The sequence below is a fragment of the Oncorhynchus tshawytscha genome, linkage group LG33 (genome assembly GCF_018296145.1).
Source record: "Oncorhynchus tshawytscha isolate Ot180627B linkage group LG33, Otsh_v2.0, whole genome shotgun sequence".
NCBI classification, from domain to species: domain Eukaryota; kingdom Metazoa; phylum Chordata; class Actinopteri; order Salmoniformes; family Salmonidae; genus Oncorhynchus; species Oncorhynchus tshawytscha.
The window spans coordinates 48,282,306-48,308,224 of record NC_056461.1 but is presented as its reverse complement, the minus strand read 5'-3'; positions in this window follow the sequence as shown (position 1 = coordinate 48,308,224).

The window sequence follows — 25,919 nt, the reverse complement described above, 5'->3', positions numbered from 1 at the left end:
GCTACTCCTGTGTTCCAATGGCACATTGTGTTAGCTACTCCTGTGTTCCAATGGCACGTTGTGTTAGCTACTCCTGTGTTCCAATGGCACATTGTGTTAGCTACTCCTGTGTTCCAATGGCACGTTGTGTTAGCTAATATAAAGTTAATCATTTAGCTAATAATTTTATCATTTTAAAAGGCTAATTGATCAAAGGAAGAGCCTTTTGAAATTATTTTAGCACAGCTGGAAAATATGTTCTGATTAAAGAAGCAATAAAACTGGCATTCTTTAGACTAGTTGAGTATCTGGAGCATCAGCATTTCTGTGTTCGATTACAGGCTCAAAATGGCCAGAAACAAAGAACTTCGTCAGTCTATTCTTGTTCTGAGAAATGAAGGCTATTCCATGCGAGAAATTGCCATGAAACTGAAGATCTCGTACAACGCCGTGTACTACTCTCTTCACAGAACAGCACAAACTGGCTCTAACCAGAATAGAAAGAGGAGTGGGAGGCCCTGGTGCACAACTGAGCAAGAGGACAAGTATATTAAAGTGTCTAGTTTGAGAAAACAGACGCCTCACAAGTCCTCAACTGGCAGCTTCATGAAATAGTACCTACAAAACACCCAATGTCTCAATGTCAACAGTGAAGAGGTAACTCCGGGATGCTGTCCTTCTAGGCAGAGTTCCTCTGTCGAGTCTCAACGTCAACAGTGAAGAGTTGACTCCGTGATGCTGGCCTTCTGGACAGAGATCCTCTGTGTCCAGTGTCTGTGTTCTTTTGCCCATCTTATTTTTTGTATTTTTTATTGGCCAGTCTGAGATATGGCTTTTTCTCTGCCATGAAGCTGATGCTCCAGATACTCAACTAGTCTAAAGAAGGCCAGTTTTATTGCTACTTTAATCAGAACAACAGTTTTCAGCTGTGCTAACATAATTGCAAAAGGGTTTTCTAATGATCAATTACCATTTTAAAATAATAAACTTGAATTAGCTAACACAACTTGCCATTGAAACACAGGAGTGATGGTTGCTGATAATGGGCCTCTGTACGCCTACGTAGATATTCCATTAAAAATCAACCGTTTCCAGCTACAATAGTAATTTACAACATTAACAATGTCTACACTGTATTTCTGATGTTATTTTAATGGACCCCGAAAAATGTGCTTTTCTTAAAAAAATAATAAAAAGACATTTCTAAGTGACCCTAAACTTTTGAACGGTAGAGTTCATGTATTTCCTATGGGGTTGCCATTTTGGGGAACCCTGCTCGGTGCGAAGCCACAAGAGTTTAAAGCCTATCTAGAGGATAGAGCAGGAAAGAGATGGACAACGGGTGAGTTCCAAGGGTCACCTATTCCCTCATGGAACTAAAACCAGGGAACAAACCTAATTTACATCCCAGTCTAGGCGTTATAGGAACCAACAGAGCAAGATGGACCCTCATCAAAATCCTGATAGGAACCAACAGAGCAACATGGACCCTCATCAACATCCTGATAGGAACCCACAGAGCAACATGGACCCTCATCAACATCCTGATAGGAACCCACAGAGCAACATGGACCCTCATCAACATCCTGATGCTGATTTTGCAACAGCTTAAGGGGGATCCTAAAAATAAAATAAATACTAATAACAAATACAACGATGGAATGAACGCGCTTGTCAGCCATCGAGAATTTAACCTCTGCAAATTCTTGAGCTTCGACATCGGATGCAACACGATCGCAACACCAGCGGTATAGAAGCCCTCAATGACTGATGGCTGATGGCTGATGACTGATGACTGATGACTGATGGCTGATGGCTGATGACTGATGGCTGATGGCACTACCGGATCCCTAGATGGCTGATGACTGATGGCACTACCGGATCCCTAGATGGCTGATGACTGATGGCACTACCGGATCCCTAGATGACTGATGACTGATGACTGATGGCTGATGGCTGATGACTGATGGCTGATGGCACTACCGGATCCCTAGATGGCTGATGGCTGATGGCACTACCGGATCCCTAGATGGCTGATGGCTGATGGCACTACCGGATCCCTAGATGACTGATGGCACTACCGGATCCCTAGATGGCTGATGGCTGATGGCTGATGGCACTACCGGATCCCTAGATGGCTGATGGCACTACCGGATCCCTAGATGGCTGATGGCTGATGGCTGATGACTGATGACTGATAACTGATGACTGATGGCACTACCGGATCCCTAGATGACTGATGGCTGATGGCTGATGACTGATGACTGATGACTGATGACTGATGGCACTACCGGATCCCTAGATGGCTGATGGCTGATGGCTGATGGCTGATGACTGATGACTGATGACTGATGGCACTACCGGATCCCTAGATGACTGATGGCTGATGGCTGATGGCTGATGACTGATGACTGATGACTGATGGCACTACCGGATCCCTAGATGGCTGATGGCTGATGGCTGATGGCTGATGACTGATGACTGATGACTGATGGCACTACCGGATCCCTAGATGACTGATGGCTGATGGCTGATGGCTGATGACTGATGGCTGATGACTGATGGCTGATGACTGATGACTGATGGCTGATGACTGATGGCTGATGACTGATGACTGATGGCTGATGACTGATGACTGATGGCTGATGACTGATGACTGATGACTGATGGCACTACCGGATCCCTAGATGGCTGATGGCTGATGGCTGATGGCTGATGGCTGATGACTGATGACTGATGGCACTACTGGATCTCTAGATGACTGATGGCTGATGGCTGATGGCTGATGACTGATGGCACTACCGGATCCCTAGATGGCTGATGGCTGATGGCTGATGGCTGATGACTGATGACTGATGACTGATGACTGATGGCACTACCGGATCCCTAGATGGCTGATGGCTGATGGCTGATGGCTGATGACTGATGACTGATGGCACTACCGGATCCCTAGATGACTGATGGCTGATGGCTGATGACTGATGGCTGATGGCTGATGGCACTACCGGATCCCTAGATGACTGATGGCTGATGGCTGATGACTGATGACTGATGGCACTACCGGATCCCTAGATGACTGATGACTGATGGCTGATGGCTGATGACTGATGACTGATGGCACTACCGGATCCCTAGATGACTGATGGCTGATGGCTGATGGCACTACCGGATCCCTAGATGACTGATGGCTGATGGCTGATGGCTGATGACTGATGGCTGATGGCTGATGGCTGATGGCTGATGGCTGATGGCACTACCGGATCCCTAGATGACTGATGGCTGATGGCTGATGGCTGATGACTGATGACTGATGACTGATGGCACTACCGGATCCCTAGATGACTGATGGCTGATGGCTGATGACTGATGGCTGATGGCTGATGACACTACCGGATCCCTAGATGACTGATGGCTGATGGCTGATGACTGATGACTGATGACTGATGGCACTACCGGATCCCTAGATGACTGATGACTGATGGCTGATGGCTGATGACTGATGACTGATGACTGATGACTGATGGCACTACCGGATCCCTAGATGACTGATGGCTGATGGCTGAAGACTGATGGCACTACCGGATCCCTAGATGACTGATGGCTGATGGCTGATGACTGATGACTGATGACTGATGGCACTACTGGATCCCTAGATGACTGATGGCTGATGGCTGATGGCTGATGACTGATGGCACTACCGGATCCCTAGATGACTGATGGCTGATGACTGATGACTGATGACTGATGGCACTACCGGATCCCTAGATGACTGATGGCTGATGACTGATGACTGATGACTGATGGCTGATGACTGATGGCACTACCGGATCCCTAGATGACTGATGGCTGATGGCTGATGACTGATGGCACTACCGGATCCCTAGATGGCTGTAGGGCAGTAATATCTTCTCCCTCTTCTTGTCATGGTGGCTCATAACACTTTACTTTAGTTTTGCTAAACTGAGCAATGCATTACCTCATTAGTTACCTTGCAACTGACCATGAGAGTAAAGTCCAGGTCAGTTAACTGTGTTACTGTTTTCCTCTCTCTTCTCTTCCCTTGGGAATCTCACATTTATCTAAATAGAAAGAAATAAAAAAAACAGAGTAATACTCCTAGTAATTAGTGCCTGCAAACCCCTTGAGATAGTAACATGAAAGTAAATGTACCTCTGGAAACAATTTATTACAGGCTGATGCTGTAGGCCATTCATGTTTTTTTTTTAATTTATTTTTTAACTCTACATGCTTAGCGTTTAGTTTCAAAGAGGGCGTGTCAAGTATTCGCCTCAAATTCACTCAGAGGCTCAAAATTAATTTAATCCAAAATGCCCTGAACCGTCGTCGATATGGATGCAGTGTGTGTGTGTGTGTGTGTGTGTGTGTGTGTGTGTGTGTGTGTGTGTGTGTGTGTGTGTGAGATGTAAAAAAGGAGAGATACAGGAAGGATTGAGGGGATGAGAGAGAGGGATGAGAGAGAGGGATGAGATGGATTATAAAAGGGATGCTGAATCATTTTCAGACAGTGGACAAAACAATAAACACATTTCTAGAGGTGATGAGCTACATACACAATATTTCCTAAAGACTTGGAGTACTACTGATTCAGAGAGAAATTATTGTCCTCAATTCCACAGAGATCTAGACTATATGAGATTAAACTTGATTATACTATACTAGACTAGATTCAATTTGATTATACTACACTAGACTATACTATACTAGATTATACTAGACTATATTATACTATACTAGACTATAGTAGATTATACTAGACTAGACTATACCATCTAGACTATACTACACTAGATTATACTCGATCATACTATACCATCTAGACTATACTACACTAGATTATACTCGGTTATACTAGACTGTACTAGACTATACTAGATTACACTAGACTATATTGTACTAGATTATATTATATTAGACTATACTTTATTATACTGCACTATCTAGACTATACTAGACTAGATAATACTTGATTATACTAGACTAGACTAAACTAGATTATACTATACTACACTGTACTAGATTATACTACACTAAATTATACTATACTACACTATACCAGATTATTCTAGACTACATTATACTAGAATATAATATACTAGATTATATTATATGAGACTATAATAGACTAGATTATACTATACAATACTAGAATATACCACATTATAGTAGACTATAGTAAACTGGACTATAATAAACTAGATTGTACTAGACTATAATATACTAGATTATATTTATACTATAGTATACTACATTATACTACACTATACTATACTAGACTGTAATAGATTAGACTATATTATACTACACTACACTATAGTATACTAGATAATACTAGGCAATAATATATTAAATTATACTGGAGTAGAATATACCATAGTAGACTATAATACAGGGCTTTCAGAAAGCATTCAGACCCGTTGACTTTTTCCACATTTTGTTACGTTACAGCCTTATAATAAAATGGATGAAACTGTTTCCTCCCCCTCATCAATCTACACACAATAAACCATACTGACATCACAATACCCCATAATGACATCACAATACCCCATAATGACATCACAATACCCCATAATGACATCACAATACCCCATAATGACATCACAATACCCCATAATGACATCACAATACCCCATAATGACATCACAATACCCTATAATGACATCACAATAAACCATACTGACATCACAATACCCTATAATGACATCACAATAAACCATACTGACATCACAATACCCCATAATGACATCACAATAAACCATACTGACATCACAATACCCCATAATGACATCACAATAAACCCTACTGACAAAGCAATAACAGGTTTTCAGACATTTGTGAACATAACAGTTCAACAAAAAAATGTACATTTACATAAGTATTTAGACCCTTTTACTCAGTACTTTGCTGCAGCACCTTTGGCAGCGATCACAGCCTCGAGTCTTCTTGGGTATGACTCTATAAGCTTGGTACACCTGTATTTTGGGAGTTTCTCCCATTCTTCTCTGCAGATCCTCTCAAGCTCTGTTAGGTTGGATGGGGAGTGTTGCTGCACAGCTATCTCTGTATCCCTGGTCTTTGTACTTTGCTCTGTTAACCTTTCCCTCGATCCTGACTCGTCTCCCAGTCTCTGCCACTGAAAAACATCCCCACAGCATGATGCTGCCACCGCCACCATGCTTCACTGTAGGGATGGTGCCAGGTTTCCTCCAGACGTGACGCTTGGCATTCAGGCCAAAGAGTTGGTTTCATCAGACCAAAACGTTTTGTTTCTCATGGTCTGAGAGTCCTTTAGGTACATTTTAGCAAACTCCAAGTGGGCTGTCATGTGCCTTTTACTGAGGAGTGGCTTCCGTCAGGCCACTATACCATAAAGGCCTGATTTTTGAGTGACGATCGCGTTCTTGGTCACCTCCCTGACCAAGGCATTTCTCCCATGATTTCTCAGATTGGCAGGGCGGCCATCTCTAGGAAGTCTTGGTGGCTCCAAACCTCCTCCATTTAAGAATGAAGGAGGCCTCTGTGTTCTTGGGGACCTTCAATGCTGCAGAAATATTTTGGCAAAAGGGGCATGAATTAGTGATGTAATTGTAATCCAGATCAAACCTTCATTTAGTAGTTTTACTCAGAATCCAAATGTTGTTTCTGACTCATATTGATGCTACATAGGCTGTTTTAAAGGGATTAGTTGTTTGTTAGGGACAGTCGCCCTTTAAAAAATTGGATCGGCTACATTTATCCCTATAATATAGATACTTATACGGATACTGTCTGGTATCTGGCGTCTCCATACATGCTTTCATGTAAACACACGTGTAGTGTGAAATGTGTTGACATGGCTCCAGTGTGACTGACGTGTTTTCTGGCATCCAATTCAGACAGGACACACACACACACACACACACACACAGACACAGCTGTTCTGTCTCTACGGAGCAAGAGACAGGACACACACAAACACACTGAGATGTCCACGTCTGGGAAATGGGCTAGGTTCACGCCGGCTCGCCCGAGGTGTAAAAAGGTGTGTGTGTGTGTGTGTGTGGGGGGGGGGCGTTAAATGCCAGCCTGTCCACTGTGTCTCTAGATGATCTCCCTGCACCGAGGAAGCATGGCAGTTCACCGAGGAAGCATGGCAGTTCACTGAAGAAGCATGGCAGTTCACCAAGGAAGCATGGCAGTTCACCGAGGAAGCATGGCAGTTCACCGAGGAAGCATGGCAGTTCACCGAGGAAGCATGGCAGTTCACTGAGGAAGCATGGCAGTTCACTGAGGAAGCATGGCAGTTCACCGAGGAAGCATGGCAGTTCACCGAGGAAGCATGGCAGTTCACTGAGGAAGCATGGCAGTTCAGGTCTGGAGACTGCACTGAGGAAGCATGGCAGTTCAGGTCTGGAGACTGCACTGAGGAAGGTTTGTATGTCTGTCTGTGAGTATGGAGAGACAAAGCGATTGTATTGTTCTGTCAATGACGACTGAGATATAACATGTCAAATGTTACCTTTAGATAGTGCTGAGTATAGAATTAAATATACAACTCATATAGAATACATACAGTATACACTGAGTATACAAAACATTAGGAACACCTTCATTAGTATTGAGTTGCCCCCCCTCCCTTAATGTTTGAATGCTCAGTGAATATCTCTGTATATTCTAGTGTAATCTAGTATAGTCTAGTCCAAGTATTCCCAAACTGGGGTACGCCAAATAAAAATGCGATTCACATTAAAAAACTCTAATTATTATTATTTATTTTTGTTTATTTATTTTTTATAAACATTTTAAAAAATCTTCACGTTTTCAAACAGTTCATTTATATTTTCCAACGGAGCTGTACATTTGAGTTTGGGGGGGTTTCTCTCACCTGAGTAGCCTCGTTTCAATGCCAAAAATAAAATTAAACCATCTAGTGTTCAGAGAAATAACAACACAATGTCAAATACAGGGAACCTAGTCAAATAATTAACATCCAATCACATTAACCGTTACTCATCCAATCACATTAACCGTTACTCATCCAATCGCATTAACCATTACTCATCCAATCACATTAACCGTTACTCATCCAATCACATTAACCGTTACTCATCCAATCACATTAACTGTTACTCTCTCGTGGTAAACCTTGCACAGACATTTAAAAACAAATCATGACAATTTGAAAAATTAGCCACAGGAGCTTTTTGAGCGAGAATAAAGACAACTTTTGAATAGTTAGACATGTATAAAAGCAACAGATATCAGATATAATAAGAAGGGTCTAGAAGCGTTTTATATGGTGAGCTACCGAGTTGCTAGGACAGGCAAGCCCCATACTATTGTGGAGGACTTAATTCTTCCTGCTGCCGCAGATATGGATGGGACAATGCTGGGGGGAAAAGGCCCAAAAAACTATACAGACAATGTCTTCATCAATCAACACTGTTTCACAACACATCAGTAACATCTATACAGACAATGCCTTCATCAATCAACACTGTTTCACAACACATCAGTAACAACTATACAGACAATTCCTTCATCAATCAACACTGTTTCACAACACATCAGTAACAACTATACAGATAATGCCTTCATCAATCAACACTGTTTCACAACACATCAGTGACAACTATACAGACAATGTCTTCATCAATCAACACTGTTTCACAACACATCAGTAACATGGCAGGAGATGTTCTGAAACAATTACTGCTTCGCATACAAGCCAGAGAATTCTATGCGTTCCAGCTGGATGAGTCAACAGACGAGGCGGGCCTGGCACAGCTCCTGGTATATATCTGTTACAGCTGGATGAGTCAACAGACGTGGCGGGCCTGGCACAGCTCCTGGTATATATCTGTTACAGCTGGATGAGTCAACAGACGTGGCGGGCCTGGCACAGCTCCTGGTATATGTCTGTTACAGCTGGATGAGTCAACAGACGTGGCGGGCCTGGCACAGCTCCTGGTATATGTCTGTTACAGCTGGATGAGTCAACAGACGTGGCGGGCCTGGCACAGCTCCTGGTATATGTCTGTTACAGCTGGATGAGTCAACAGACGTGGCGGGCCTGGCACAGCTCCTGGTATATGTCTGTTACAGCTGGATGAGTCAACAGACGTGGCGGGCCTGGCACAGCTCCTGGTATATGTCTGTTACAGCTGGATGAGTCAACAGACGTGGCGGGCCTGGCACAGCTCCTGGTATATGTCTGTTACAGCTGGATGAGTCAACAGACGTGGCGGGCCTGGCACAGCTCCTGGTATATGTCTGTTACAGCTGGATGAGTCAACAGACGTGGCGGGCCTGGCACAGCTCCTGGTATATATCTGTTATGTTTATGGGGGGTTCAATTATTGAAGACATCCTTTTCTGTAAACCACTGGAAACCAGGACAACATGAACGGATATTTATAAGTACTGGACAGCTTTGTGACATCAAATGGACTTTGGTGGTCAAGATGTGTTGGTGCAAAAGCCATGACAGGGAGACATAGTGGAGTGGTAACACGCGTGCAAACAGTTGCTCCCGTAGCCACTTGGGTACACTGCAGCATCCACCGAGAGGCTCTTCCTGCCAAGGGAATGCCTGACAGCTTGAAAGACGTTTTGGACACAACAGTGAAAATGGTTAACTTTGTTAAAACTCTTGTGTATTTTCTGCCCTATGCAATGATATGGGCAGCGACCATGTAACGCTTTTACAACATACAGATGTGCGCTGGTTATCAAGGGGCGAAGTATTGGCACTGTCACGACATCCGCCGAAGTCGGAGGGAATGTCCACCAGAGCTTTTGCCAGAGAATTGAATGTTCATTTCTCTACCGTAAGTCACCTTGTCACGACTTCCGCCGAGGTCGGCCCTTCTCCTTGTTCGGGTGGTGTTCGGCGGTCGACGTCACCGGCTTTCTAGTCACTACCGATCCATTTTTCTGTTTCGTTTTGTTTTGTCTGATTACATACACACCTGTTTTACATTCCCTCATTACATTCCCTATTTCACCATCTGACATACATTCCTGTTCTGTCCGTGATTGTTCATGTCATTAGTGGTTGTGTTTGTGTTAGAGTTGTGTTGTATGTAAAACTCAGTTGGATTACTCTATACCTGTGTCCTGCGCCTGACTCCGCTTTCACTCTGCACCCAATCACTCTGCACCCAATCGCTGACAGACACGTTTTTTTAAATTGAGAGATGATTCTTTACTGACTGTAATTTTCACTTGTGTGACCACTTGGGTGAGGAGCAGTCATCTCACAGCAGTCATCTCACTTGTCTGACCGCTTGCATGATGACTACTTTCTCACATGACTGACTTATCTGGGTGATGTTTTTTCTCCCCTGAATGATCTGAATCTAGGATTACAGGGACTCTCTGCAACTATATTCAATGTGCGGGACATTATTGAGGCTATGATTAAGAAGTTGGAGCTCTTCTCTGTCTACATTAACAAGGAAAACACACAGGTCTTTCCATCATTGTATGATTTTTTTCTGTGCAAATTAACTCAAGTTTAAGGACAATGTCAAATGTGTTATAGCGAAGCACCTGCGTGAGCTGGATGCGCAATTCCGCAGGTACTTTCCTGAAACGGACGACACAAACAACTGGATTCGTTATCCCTTTCGTGCCCTGCCTCCAGTCCACTTACCGACATCTGAACAAGAGAACCTCATCGAAATTGCAACAAGCTGTTCTGTGAAAATTGCATTTCATCAGAAACCACTGCCAGATTTCTGGATTGGGCTGCACTCAGAGGATTCTGCCTTGGCAAATCGCGCTGTTAAGACACTGATGCCCTTTACAACCATGTACCTATGTGAGAGTGGATTCTCAGCCCTCACTTGCATGACAACTATATACAGGCACAGACTGTGTGTGGAAAATGATTTAAGACTGAAAATCTCTCCAATACAACCCAACATTGCAGTTATGTGCATATTAAAAGCACACCCTTCTCATTAACTTCTTAGTGCGCCGTTAACGGGACAACACCCAGTGAAATAGCAGCGCGCCAAATTCAAAAACAGAAATACTCCTAATAATAATTAATTAATCATACAAGTGTTATCCATCTGTTTAAAGACGAACTTCTTGGTAATCCAGCCACAGTGTCAGATTTCAAAAAGGCTTTACGGCGAAAGCAGACCATGCGATTATCTGAGGACAGCACCCCATCAAAAAAACACATGAAAATCACATTTCAACCAGTCAGGCGCGACACAAAAGTCAGAAATAACGATATAATTCACGCCTTACATTTGAAGATCTTCTTCTGTTGGCACTCCAATATGTCCCAGAGACATCACAAACGGTCCTTTTGTTCGATAAATTCTGTCGTTATATCTCCAAAATGTCAATTTATTTGGTGTGTTTGATCCAGAAAAACACCGGTTCCAACTCGTGCAATATGACTACAAAGTATCTAATATAGTTACCTGTAAACTTGATCCAAACATTTCAACCAACTTTCCTTGTCCAACTTTAGGTATTCTTAAACGTAAATAATCGATACAATTTAAGACGGGATAAACTGCGTTCAATAGCGGATTAAAACAAAGTGGAGCTTTCAGGTCGCGTCCCCCAACCACAACAGTACACTACACTCTACCCTCGTTCTGAACAGCCCTTCTTCTTCATTTCTCAAAGGAAAAACATCAACCAATTTCTAAAGACTGTTGACATCCAGTGGAAGCGATAGGAACTGCAAGCAAGGTCCTTAGAAATCTAGATCCACATAGAAATCTCATTGAAAAGAGAGTGACCTAAAAAAACAAAATTCCTGGATGGTTTGTCCTCAGGGTTTCACCTTCCAAATAAGTTCTGTTATAATCACAGACATTATTTTAATAGTTTTAGAAACTTTAGAGTGTTTTCTATCCAAATCTACTGATTATATGCATATCCTAGCTTCTGGGCCTGAGTAGCAGGTAGTTTACTTTGGGCACGCTTTTCATCCAGACGTGAAAATACTGCCCCCTACCCCAAAGAAGTTTTAACTTGTGGTAAGTTATTCACCATTTTTTAAATGAACAAATAAGGATTTATATGTAAGACGGCTAAATAAAGAGTCAAATTATTGATTATTATTATATTATTATTTGTGCCCTGGTCCTATAAGAGCTCTCTGTCACTTCCCACGAGCCGGGTTGTGACAAAAACTCACACTCATTCTTATGTTTAATAAATGTATTGTATGGTGTGTGTGTGGCAGGCTTACAATGATGGCAACAAAAAAAACATGAAGAGTGCGCTGACCCTGGTGCTAGAGGGGGTACAGCTGGCCCTGGTGCTAGAGGGGGTACAGCTGGCCCTGGTGCTAGAGGGGGTACAGCTGGCCCTGGTGCTAGAGGGGGTCCAGCTGGAGGTTGAATGTTTGAAGAGGCACGGGACTATAACACGTTAGGGAAACACTGTCTAGAGTACATTTGACAACATCATAAAATTGAAAAGTTGTTCCCTACTACCTATTTCCCTGCTTTAGCAAGGTCATTGTATTTCCGTGCCTCTCTAAATTAGTGTAATCTAGAAGAGAAACATTACCCTCCGAGGTGAAACCCTCGTCCAGGGCACAAATAAATATTGGATGTAGCTGTGGTGGTAGCAGCTGACTCATGTCTGACTACAACAGTGAACTAACTAGCAACAACAAACTCAATCCAATCCAGGGCCGTAGCAAAGACATGTCCCAGTTGGTTGTATAGTGTAACATGTCCCAGTTGGTTGTATAGTGTAACATGTCCCAGTTGGTTGTATAGTGTAACATGTCCCAGTTGGTTGTATAGTGTAACATGTCCCAGTTGGTTACAGAGTGTAACATGTCCCAGTTGGTTGTATAGTGTAACATGTCCCAGTTGGTTGTATAGTGTAACATGTCCCAGTTGGTTGTATAGTGTAACATGTCCCAGTTGGTTGTATAGTGTAACATGTCCCAGTTGGTTGTATAGTGTAACATGTCCCAGTTGGTTGTATAGTGTAACATGTCCCAGTTGGTTGTATAGTGTAACATGTCCCAGTTGGTTACATAGTGTAACATGTCCCAGTTGGTTGTGTAGTGTAACATGTCCCAGTTGGTTGTATAGTGTAACATGTCCCAGTTGGTTGCATAGTGGAACATGTCCCAGTTGGTTGTATAGTGGAACATGTCCCAGTTGGTTACATAGTGTAACATGTCCCAGTTGGTTGTATAGTGTAACATGTCCCAGTTGGTTACATAGTGGAACATGTCCCAGTTGGTTGTATAGTGTAACATGTCCCAGTTGGTTGTATAGTGTAACATGTCCCAGTTGGTTGTATAGTGTAACATGTCCCAGTTGGTTGTATAGTGTAACATGTCCCAGTTGGTTACATAGTGTAACATGTCCCAGTTGGTTGTATAGTGTAACATGTCCCAGTTGGTTGTATAGTGTAACATGTCCCAGTTGGTTGTATAGTGTAACATGTCCCAGTTGGTTACATAGTGTAACATGTCCCAGTTGGTTGTATAGTGTAACATGTCCCAGTTGGTTACATAGTGTAACATGTCCCAGTTGGTTACATAGTGTAATATGTCCCAGTTGGTTGTATAGTGGAACATGTCCCAGTTGGTTACATAGTGTAACATGTCCCAGTTGGTTGTATAGTGTAACATGTCCCAGTTGGTTGTATAGTGTAACATGTCCCAGTTGGTTGTATAGTGTAACATGTCCCAGTTGGTTGTATAGTGTAACATGTCCCAGTTGGTTGTATAGTGTAACATGTCCCAGTTGGTTGTATAGTGTAACATGTCCCAGTTGGTTGTATAGTGTAACATGTCCCAGTTGGTTACATAGTGTAACATGTCCCAGTTGGTTACATAGTGTAATATGTCCCAGTTGGTTGTATAGTGGAACATGTCCCAGTTGGTTACATAGTGTAACATGTCCCAGTTGGTTGTATAGTGTAACATGTCCCAGTTGGTTGTATAGTGTAACATGTCCCAGTTGGTTGTATAGTGTAACGGTCTGAATCTCATCCAATCTGGAGCCAATCAGTCTACATCTGTAAATTGTAGAATTGGCTTCCAAACTAGATTACGTTATTTTCTCAAGATATGATTATAATTGAGGGAATGATGATAATCATTGAACCTACTTTTTCTGTTAGATAAACTACAGAGTTGGGTGCCAGACTGATCCCCTTGTCATAAACGGCCGCTGGGACCTACCAGAAGGAGCAAAGGTGTGTATCATAACATGTCCAGGAATTGTTGATTGTGTAACGTCGATGCAAGGAGTCAGGAAGCAGGTGCGGTTAGTGAGTTTAATATAAATAAACGATCCAAAAACAAGAGCAATGTCTGACTAGGAAACAGAACCAATAATGCCTGAAGAGTCATGCTATGGAGTGGGAGATAATGGGAGAGTAATCTGGGTAGTGATGGAGTCCAGGTGTTGTGGATAATGGGAGAGTAATCTGGGTAGTGATGGAGTCCAGGTGTTGTTGATAATGTGAGAGTAATCTGGGTAGAGATGGAGTCCAGGTGTTGTGGATAATGTGAGAGTAATCTGGAAAGAGATGGAGTCCAGGTGTGATAGATAATGTTATAGTAATCTGGGTAGTGATGGAGTCCAGGTGTTGTGGATAATGGGAGAGTAATCTGGGTAGTGATGGAGTCCAGGTGTTGTGGATAATGTGAGAGTAATCTGGGTAGTGATGGAGTCCAGGTGTTGTGGATAATGGGAGAGTAATCTGGGTAGTGATGGAGTCCAGGTGTTGTGGATAATGGGAGAGTAATCTGGGTAGTGTTGGAGTCCAGGTGTTGTGGATAATGGGAGAGTAATCTGGGTAGTGATGGAGTCCAGGTGTTGTGGATAATGTGAGAGTAATCTGGGTAGCGATGGAATCCAGGTGTTGTGGATAATGGGAGAGTAATCTCGGTAGTGATGGAGTCCAGGTGTTGTGGATAATGGGAGAGTAATCTCGGAAGTGATGGAGTCCAGGTGTTGTGGATAATGTGAGAGTAATCTGGGTAGAGATGGAGTCCAGGTGTTGTGGATAATGTTATAGTAATCTGGGTAGTGATGGCGTCCAGGTGTGATAGATAATGTTATAGTAATCTGGGTAGTGATGGAGTCCAGGTGTTGTGGATAATGGGAAAGTACTCTGGGTAGTGATGGAGTCCAGGTGTTGTGGATAATGGGAGAGTAATCTGCGTAGTGATGGAGTCCAGGTGTTGTGGATAATGGGAGAGTAATCTGGGTAGTGATGGAGTCCAGGTGTGATAGATAATGTTATAGTAATCTGGGTAGTGATGGGGTCCAGGTGTTGTGGATAATGGGAGAGTAATCTGGGTAGTGATGGAGTCCAGGTGTGTGGATAATGGGAGAGTAATCTGGGTAGTGATGGAGTCCAGGTGTTGTGGATAATGGGAGAGTAATCTGGGTAGAGATGGAGTTCAGGTGTTGTGGATAATGTGAGAGTAATCTGGGTAGAGATGGAGTCTAGGTGTTGTGCATAATGGGAGAGTAATCTGGGTAGTGATGGAGTCCAGGTGTTGTGGATAATGGGAGAGTAATCTGGGTAGAGATGGAGTTCAGGTGTTGTGGATAATGTGAGAGTAATCTGGGTAGAGATGGAGTCTAGGTGTTGTGCATAATGGGAGAGTAATCTGGGTAGTGATGGAGTCCAGGTGTTGTGGATAATATGAGAGTAATCTGGGTAGTGTTGGAGTCCAGGTGTTGTGGATAATGGGAGAGTAATCTGGGTAGAGATGGAGTTCAGGTGTTGTGGATAATGTGAGAGTAATCTGGGTAGAGATGGAGTCCAGGTGTTGTGGATAATGGGAGAGTAATCTGGGTAGTGATGGAGTCCAGGTGTTGTGGATAATGGGAGAGTAATCTGGGTAGTGATGGAGTCCAGGTGTTGTGGATAATGGGAGAGTAATCTGGGTAGTGATGGAGTCCAGGTGTTGTTGATAATGTGAGAGTAATCTGGGTAGAGATGGAGTCCAGGTGTTGTGGATAATGTTATAGTAATCTGGGTAGTGATGGAGTCCAGGTGTGATAGATAATGTTATAGTAATCTGGGTAGTGATGGAGTCCAGGTGTTGTGGATAATGTGAGAGTAATCTGGGTAGTGATGGAGTCCAGGTGTTGTGGATAATGGGAGAGTAATCTGGGTAGTGTTGGAGTCCAGGTGTTGTGGATAATGGGAGAGTAATCTCGGAAGTGATGGAGTCCAGGTGTTGTGGATAATGTGAGAGTAATCTGGGTAGAGATGGAGTCCAGGTGTTGTGGATAATGTTATAGTAATCTGGGTAGTGATGGAGTTCAGGTGTTGTGGATAATGTGAGAGTAATCTGGGTAGTGATGGAGTCCAGGTGTTGTGGATAATGGGAGAGTAATCTGGGTACTGATGGAGTCCAGGTGTTGTGGATAATGGGAGAGTAATCTGGGTAGTGTTGGAGTCCAGGTGTTGTGGATAATGGGAGAGTAATCTGGGTAGTGATGGAGTCCAGGTGTTGTGGATAATGTGAGAGTAATCTGGGTAGCGATGGAATCCAGGTGTTGTGGATAATGGGAGAGTAATCTGGGTAGTGATGGAATCCAGGTGTTGTGGATAATGGGAGAGTAATCCCGGTAGTGATGGAGTCCAGGTGTTGTGGATAATGGGAGAGTAATCTCGGAAGTGATGGAGTCCAGGTGTTGTGGATAATGTGAGAGTAATCTGGGTAGAGATGGAGTCCAGGTGTTGTGGATAATGTTATAGTAATCTGGGTAGTGATGGAGTCCAGGTGTTGTGGATAATGGGAGAGTACTCTGGGTAGTGATGGAGTCCAGGTGTTGTGGATAATGGGAGAGTAATCTGAGTAGTGATGGAGTCCAGGTGTTGTGGATAATGGGAGAGTAATCTGGGTAGTGATGGAGTCCAGGTGTTGTGGATAATGGGAGAGTAATCTGGGTAGTGATGGAGTCCAGGGGAGAAGGAGTAGACGTGACAGATGGCAGTGGTTTAGCAACCTTATAAATAATTTAATTCACTGTCCACTTGCTATTTTCACAGCTTGTCAGGCAAAAACCTCAGAATAGAAGTATGTCACGTGATAGAATTATCCTTGTGACACCTCCTTCGTGGTTGCCAGTCTCCCTCGACTCCTGTGTAAAGGACCCACCATCACGAGGCCTTTGATAGTGACCTGAGGACACTGACGGCTTCATCAACAACGACAGGTAACAACGACAGGTAATGTGTTATGTGAAAAGTTGAATAAAAAATACCAGGCTTGATAAACTAGTAGGCCAAGAAGATACATCTAGTAGATGGTTCGGGCCCCTTAGTTCCCGTGAAGGGAAGTCTTACCACTACAGCATACATCATACATACAGCATACAGCATACACAGCATGACATTCTAGATGATTATATTGCTTCTATCTTTGTGCTGCTACCATGTTGTGTTGCTACCATGTTGTTGTGTTGTGTTTCTACCGTGCTGTGTTGTCATGTGTTGCTGTCTTGTAGTGTCTCTCTTGTTGTAGTGTGTATTTTGTCCTATATTTATATTGTATTTATTTATTTATTTGAATCCCAACCCCCATCCCCGCAGGGGGCCTTTTGCCTTTTGGTAGGCCGTCACTGTATATACGAATTTGTTCTTAACTGACTTGCCTAGTTAAATATAGATGAAATAAAACATTTTTTAAATGTTTGGGGAAGGCCCTTTCCTGTTTCAGCGTAACAATGGCCCCGTGCACAAAGCAAGGTCCATACAGAAATGGTTTACCGAGATCAGTGTGGAAGAACTTGACTGGCCTGCACAGGGCCCTGACCTCAACCCCATCGAACAACTTTGGGATGAATTGGAACGCTGACTGCGAGCTTAATCGCCCAACATTCGTGCCTGACCTCACTAATGCTCTTGTGGCTGAATGGAAGCAAGTCCCAGCAGCAATGTTCCAAAATCTAGTGGAAAGCCTTCCCAGGAGAGTGGAGGCTGTTATAGCAGCAATGTTCCAACATCTAGTGGAAAGCCTTCCCAGAAGAGTGAAGGATGTTATAGCAGCAATGTTCCAACATCTAGTGGAAAGCCTTCCCAGAAGAGTGGAGGCTGTTATAGCAGCAAAGGGGGGACGAACTCCATATTTGACATGCTCTGTCAGGGAACTCCCGTCTCAGACCATATGGTGTCCAGTACACCATAGAGGAAGGTTTGACGAATGACATGTTTGGCAAGGTAGCCCCAGGCCCCCAGCACCACCAGACAAAATGCTGATAGGTACTGAAGGCAGAACTCTACTAAGAGCTGACAGTGTGTTCGACAGTCAAATCCTTAGATTTGGGCAAATAGACCATAGAAATAAATCTAATTCTAGTTCTGTTTAGACAGCTGAAGTTGTACTTTACACAACTTTTTTAAATGTTTTTATTTTTATTTTGTTAGGTAAAATGTAGGCCCCACCTTTTTTTATAAGCACATCAATATATTTACAACAGAAAATGTTTTGTCTTTGTAACACAAAAGACAACAGTTGATTTTTTTGGTTTGTGTTTGATAAATGTGTAAGCTGGCTGTGTTAGTGTAATATCCACATGGAACCTACACCATGTAGGAATATTAGTATTGAGACAAGACAAAACTAGCCAGTTATCGAATATTGTTTTCGTAAGACAGCTGAGCTGACTGAAGACCGCAGGCATTCAACTCGCAGTAGTAGATATCCCCCACGATAACATGTATTTACACGATGTGACTTTTATAGTGTTGTATAATGAGCGTCTTATGAAACACATTCTAGACACTGGCTCTCACTATCTTACCATAACTGATTTGACAGAGACATATTCCCACTTGAAAAAAATATGCCTCTATGTTATAGAATAGGTCACATTGTAGTATTCCTCAATCATGTGTAGTATTTACTATAGAATGTTGTAGTATACTGTAGATACTACAGTACTGTCTGGGGGAAAACATTGTAGTATCCCTCAATTATGTGTAGTATTTACTATAGAATGTTGTAGTATTCTGTAGATACTGCAGTACTGTCTGGGGGAAGACACTGTAGTAAATACAGCAATATCCGTAAAAAACTACACTTTTTTTAACTACACTATTTAATTTTACAGGTTAGAGAAAAGCTCTGATCTATTTGTTCAGACCCCAGTCCTACCCCAGTCCAACCCCAGTCCTACCCCAGTCCTACCCCAGTCCTACCCCAGTCCAACCCCAGTCCTACCCCAGTCCAACCCCAGTCCTACCCCAGTCCAACCCCAGTCCTACCCCAGTTCTACCCCAGTCCTACCCCAGTCCTACCCCAGTCCAACCCCAGTCCTACCCCAGTCCAACCCCAGTCCTACCCCAGTCCAACCCCAGTCCTACCCCAGTCCAACCCCAGTCCTACCCCAGTCCTACCCCAGTCCAACCCCAGTCCTACCCCAGTCCTACCCCAGTCCTACCCTACCTTGTTCAGACCCCAGTCCTACCCCAGTCCAACCCTACCTTGTTCAGACCCCAGTTCTACCCCAGTCCTACCCAATCTTGTCCAGACCCCAGTTCTGCCCCAGTCCCACCCTACCTTGTTCAGATCCCAGTCTACCCCAGTCCTACCCCAGGCCTACCCCAGTCCTACCCTACCTTGTTCAGACCCCAGTCCTACCCCAGATCTATCGCAGTCCTACCCTACCTTGTTCAGACCCCAGTCCTACCCCAGGCCTACCCCAGTCCTACCCTACCTTGTTCAGACCCCAGTCCTACCCCAGTCCTACCCCAGTCCTACCCTACCTTGTTCAGACCCCAGTTCTACCCCAGTCCTACCCCAGTCCAACCCTACCTTGTTCAGTCCCCAGTCCTCCCCCAGTCCTACACTACCTTCATCAGACCCCAGGCCTACCCCAGTCCTACCCTACCTTGTTCAGACCCCAGTTCTACCCCAATCCTACCCCAGTCCTACCCTACCTTGTTCAGACCCCAGTCCTACCCCAGTCCTACCCTACCTTGTTCAGACCCCAGTCCTACCCTAGTCCTACCCCAGTCCTACCCTACAAGTTATGGAAATGTAATAAAAACACTACAGTAAATACTACAGTATACTATGATCTGCAAAAACACTATAGTAAATACTACAGTAATGTCTGCAAAAACACTACAGTAAATACTACAGTAATGTCTGCAAAAACACTATAGTAAATACTACAGTAGACTACAGTCTGAAAAAACACTAAAGTAAATACTACAGTAGACGACAGTCTGCAAAAACACTACAGTAAATACTACAGTAGACTACAGTCTGCAAAAACACTACAGTAAATACTACAGTATACTACGGTCTGCAAAAACACTATAGTAAATACTACAGTAATGTCTGCCAAAACACTACAGTAAATACTACAGTATACTACGATCTGCAAAAATTCACTGAAGTGTATTTGCGGAATTTAGCGAATACTATTTTATTTATACCATAGTATACTATAGCATTTTTTAAAATGTGGGATCAGCTAGACAGGATAGCCAGCTGCAACTGTCCCCAAGCTATGCTAGCTAGCTGCTGTCATCTTGGCTCAACACAATGTCAACACAATGCTCCGGTTCCAGTATCTCAGAAACGGACTCCCTACTGGGCTTTTCACGCACGACAGTGTCTAGGTTTTTACTGAGAATGGTACGACAAACAAACAAACATCCAGTCAGAGGCAGTCCTGTGGGTGAAAACAGCTCATTGATGAGAGGTAGAAGGAGAAGGACAAGAATCATACAAGCAGGTGGTTCACAAACAGGCCCATAACGGAGCAGTACAACAGTGGTATGAAGAATGCCATCTCGGAGAACACACAACTCGTCTGTCCTGGACGGGATGGAGACGACCTCACCGGGTTCAACTCCTGTCAGCAGTACAACAGTAGTGTGAAGAACGGGATCTCGGAGAACACACAACTCGTCTGTCCTGGACGGGATGGAGACGACCTCACCGGGTTCAACTCCTGTCAGTTAAAAACAAGAAGCTGCGACTCCAGTGGACACGCGATCATCAACACCGGACAATTGAGGAGTGGAAAATACAACATCTGGAATATGACATTTCAGTTCAGTTTACCTGAGTGACCACCCAGACCTCAACCCAATGGAGCATGAGATGGAACCGGCAGTTCAAGCATGATTGTAGCGCCATCCATCAAGCCAGAATGGATCAACATCTCTGTGGAACGTTTTGCGACACCGTGTAGAATGGCCCCAAATAATTCAGGCTGTTCTGGTGGCAAATAATAAACTGTATGTACAGTGCCTTGCGAAAGTATTCGGCCCCCTTGAACTTTGCGACCTTTTGCCACATTTCAGGCTTCAAAAGATATAAAACTGTATTTTTTTGTGAAGAATCAACAACAAGTGGGACACAATCATGAAGTGGAACGACATTTATTGGATATTTCAAAAAAAAATTACAAATCAAAAACTGAAAAATTGGGCGTGCAAAATTATTCAGCCCCTTTACGTTCAGTGCAGAAAACTCTCTCCAGAAGTTCAGTGAGGATCTCTGAATGATCCAATGTTGACCTAAATGACTAATGATGATAAATACAATCCACCTGTGTGTAATCAAGTCTCCATATAAATGCACCTGCACTGTGATAGTCTCAGAGGTCCGTTAAAAGCGCATCATGAAGAACAAGGAACACACCAGGCAGGTCCGAGATACTGTTGTGAAGAAGTTTAAAGCTGGATTTGGATACAAAAAGATTTCCCAAGCTTAAAACATCCCAAGGAGCACTGTGCAAGCGATAATATTGAAATGGAAGGAGTATCAGACCACTGCAAATCTACCAAGACCTGGCCGTCCCTCTAAACTTTCAGCTCATACAAGGAGAAGACTGATCAGAGATGCAGCCAAGAGGCCCATGATCACTCTGGATGAACTGCAGAGATCTACAGCTGAGGTGGGAGACTCCGTCCATAGGACAACAATCAGTCGTACATTGCACAAATCTGGCCTTTATGGAAGAGTGGCAAGAAGAAAGCCATTTCTTAAAGATATCCATAAAAAGTGTAGTTTAAAGTTTGCCACAAGCCACCTGGGAGACACACCAAACATGTGGAAGAAGGTGCTCTGGTCAGATGAAACCAAAATGGAACTTTTTGGCAACAATGCAAAACGTTATGTTTGGCGTAAAAGCAACACAGCTCATCACCCTGAACACACCATCCCCACTGTCAAACATGGTGGTGGCAGCATCATGGTTTGGGCCTGCTTTTCTTCAGCAGGGACAGGGAAGATGGTTAAAATTGATGGGAAGATGGATGGAGCCAAATACAGGACCATTCTGGAAGAAAACCTGATGGAGTCTGCAAAAGACCTGAGACTGGGATGGAGATTTGTCTTCCAACAAGACAATGATCCAAAACATAAAGCAAAATCTACAATGGAATGGTTCAAACATAAACATATCCAGGTGTTAGAATGGCCAAGTCAAAGTCCAGACCTGAATCCAATCGAGAATCTGTGGAAAGAACTGAAAACTGCTGTTCACAAATGCTCTCCATCCAACCTCACTGAGCTCGAGCTGTTTTGCAAGGAGGAATGGGAAAAAATTTCAGTCTCTCGACGTGCAAAACTGATAGAGACATACCCCAAGCGACTTACAGCTGTAATCGCAGCAAAAGGTGGCGCTACAAAGTATTAAATTAAGGGGGCTGACTAATTTTGCACGCCCAATTTTTCAGTTTTTGATTTGTTAAAAAAGTTTGAAATATCCAATAAATGTCGTTCCACTTCATGATTGTGTCCCACTTGTTGTTGATTCTACACAAAAAAATACAGTTTTATATCTTTATGTTTGAAGCCTGAAATGTGGCAAAAGGTCGCAAAGTTCAAGGGGGCCGAATACTTTCGCAAGGCACTGTATGTGTATGTTTACATTGCCAAAGAAAAAAAAAATACAAAAAAAAATACAATGAGAAATGAACAGTAAAAATCACAAAGGTTTCAAAAACATAAAACATTTCAAATGTGCAAATAGTTGTAGTACAAATAGTGGGGGGGATATAAACAGATAAATATAGGTTGTATTTGCATTGTTGTTTGTGCTCCATTGGTTGTCCTGTTCTCATGGCAACGGGTCACAAATCTTGCTGCTGTGACTGCACACTGCGTTATATCGCCTAACGCATATGGGTTTATGATTTGTTTTCAAATTCGTTGTGGGTCTGTGTAATCTGAGAGAAATATGTCTCTCATAGGGTTATACATTTGGCAGGTTAGGAAGTGCAGCTCAGTTTCCACCTCATTTTTGTGGGCAGCACATAGCCTGTCTCTTTCTTTTTTCTCTTGAGAGCCAGGTCTGCCTTTGGCGGCCCCTCTCAATAGCAGGTCTATAATCACTGAGTGTGTACGTAGTCAAGGATTTTTTTTTTCTCTCTCTCTCTCTCTCTCTCTCTCTCTGCTCCTCCCTCTCTCTTTCTCTCAACTCTTTCTCTCCTCTCTCTCTCTCTCTCTCTCTCTCTGTCTGTCTGTCTGTCTGTCTGTCTGTCTGTCTGTCTGTCTGTCTGTCTGTCTGTCTGTCTGTCTGTCTGTCTGTCTGTCTGTCTGTCTGTCTGTCTGTCTGTCTGTCTGTCTGTCTGTCTGTCTGTCTGTCTGTCTGTCTGTCTGTCTGTCTGTCTGTATTTGCTCCTCCCTCTCTCCTCTCTGTCTGACTTTCTCCCCCGAAAAGCACTTTCTATCATCCATTTCAACGTCAAGCTGTTTTTTTAGTGGGCCTCATTATTTAGTATTGAGCTGTAAAATACCCTCTTCTCTTAGCTAAGTGTTCCCATACGTCCTAAAAGTAAGTGTGTGTGTGTGTGTGTGTGTGTGTGTGTACGTGTGTGTGTACGTGTATGTGTGTGGTCGCCTTGCTAAGTGTCCACAACCGCTCTGCCAAAGTAGTGCTAAAAGACTGAAGGCTCTCTACAACATCTGCTTAACTACAAACTCACAGAGTCATCAGCAGAACTAGAGCGAGAGACAGAGAGAGACAGAGAGAGAGAGAGAGAGAGAGAGACACAGAGAGAGACACAGAGAGAGAGAGAGACAGAGAGAGAGAGAGAGACACAGAGAGAGACACAGAGAGAGAGAGAGACAGAGAGACAGAGACAGGAGACACAGAGAGAGAGACAGAGAGAGAGAGAGAGAGAGAGAGACAGAGATGGAGACAGAGAGAGACAGAGAGACAGAGATGGAGACAGAGAGGAGTGAGAGAGAGATGGAGAGAGAGAGAGAGATGGAGAGAGAGGGGGAAGAGAGAGAGAGAGAGAGAGAGAGAGAGGAGAGAGAGAGAGTGACAGAGATGGAGAGAGGGACAGAGATGGAGAGATGGAGAGAGAGGGAGAGGAGAGATGTTTATTTCACTTTTGTATATTATCTACCTCACTTGCTTTGGCAATGTTAACACATGTTTCCCATGCCAATAAAGCCCCTTGAATTTAATTGAGAGAGGGAGAGGAGAGAGAGAGAGAGAGAAAGAGAGAGAATTACATTTTTGTTTTTGTTTATTTCACTTTTGTTTATTATCTATTTCACTTGCTTTGTCAATGTAAACTTATGTTTCCCATGCCAATAAAGCCCTTAAATTGAAATTGAATTGAGAGTAGTGAGTGGGTAGTGAGCTCATGGGCTCCTGAGTTCTTCTGCAAAAACAGAATTACAGTTGCAGAAATGTAGATAAACTAGAATTTTGCAACGATTTATCCAGGATACAAACCTCAACATTAAAACCTTCAATCCAAATCAAAATTCCAGACCTAAAACCTTTATTTTGGACATAATTACCTGAATATACAAGACAAAGGAGTTGATCGTGGACTACAGGAAAAGGCGGGCCGAAACAGACCCCCATTAACATCAACGGGGCTGTAGTGGAGGGGGTCGAGAGTTTCAAGTTCCTTGGTCTCCACATCACCAGCAAACTATCATGGTCCAATCACACCAAGACAGTTGTGAAGAGGGCACGACAAAACCTATTCCCCCTCAGGAGACTTGGCATGGGTCCTCAGATCCTCAAAAGGTTCTACAGCTGCACCATCGAGACTGGTTGCATCACTGCCTGGTATGTTAACTGCTCGGCATCTGACCGTATGGCGCTACAGAGGGTAGTGCGAACGGCCCAGTACATCACTGGGGCCAAGCTTCCTGCCATCCAGGACCTATATAATAGGTGGTATCAGAGGAAGGCCCATACAATTGTCAGACAATCACCCAAGTCATAGACTGTTTTCTCTGCTACCGCACGGCAAGTGGTACTGGGGCGCCAAGTCTAGGTCCAAAAGGCTCCTTAACAGCTTCTACCCCCAAGCCATCAGACTGCTGAACAGCTTCTACCCCCAAGCCATCAGACTGCTGAACAGCTTCTAACCCCAAGCCATCAGACTGCTGAACAGCTTCTACCCCCAAGCCATCAGACTGCTGAACAGCTTCTACCTCCAAGCCATCAGACTGCTGAACAGTTTCTACCTCCAAGCCATCAGACTGCTGAACAACTTCTACCCCCAAGCCATCAGACTGCTGAACAGCTTCTACCCCCAAGCCATCAGACTGCTGAACAACTTCTACCTCCAAGCCATCAGACTGCTGAACAACTTCTACCTCCAAGCCATCAGACTGCTGAACAACTTCTACCCCCAAGCCATCAGACTGCTGAACAGCTTCTACCCCCAAGCCATAAGACTGCTGAACATCCAATCAAATGGTTCACTGGACTATTACATTGCCCCCCCCCTCCATTTTGTTTTGTACACAGCTGCTACTTGCTGTTTATTATCATAGTGACTTCACCATTACCTACATGTACACAGTACCTCTAACCTGCACACTGACTCTGTACTGGTACCCCCTGTATATAGTCTCGCTATTGTTATGTTATCGTGTTGCTTTTTATTATTTTTTACTTTAGTTTATTTGGTAAATATTTTCTTGACTCTTCTTGAACTGCGCTGTAGGTTAAGGGCTT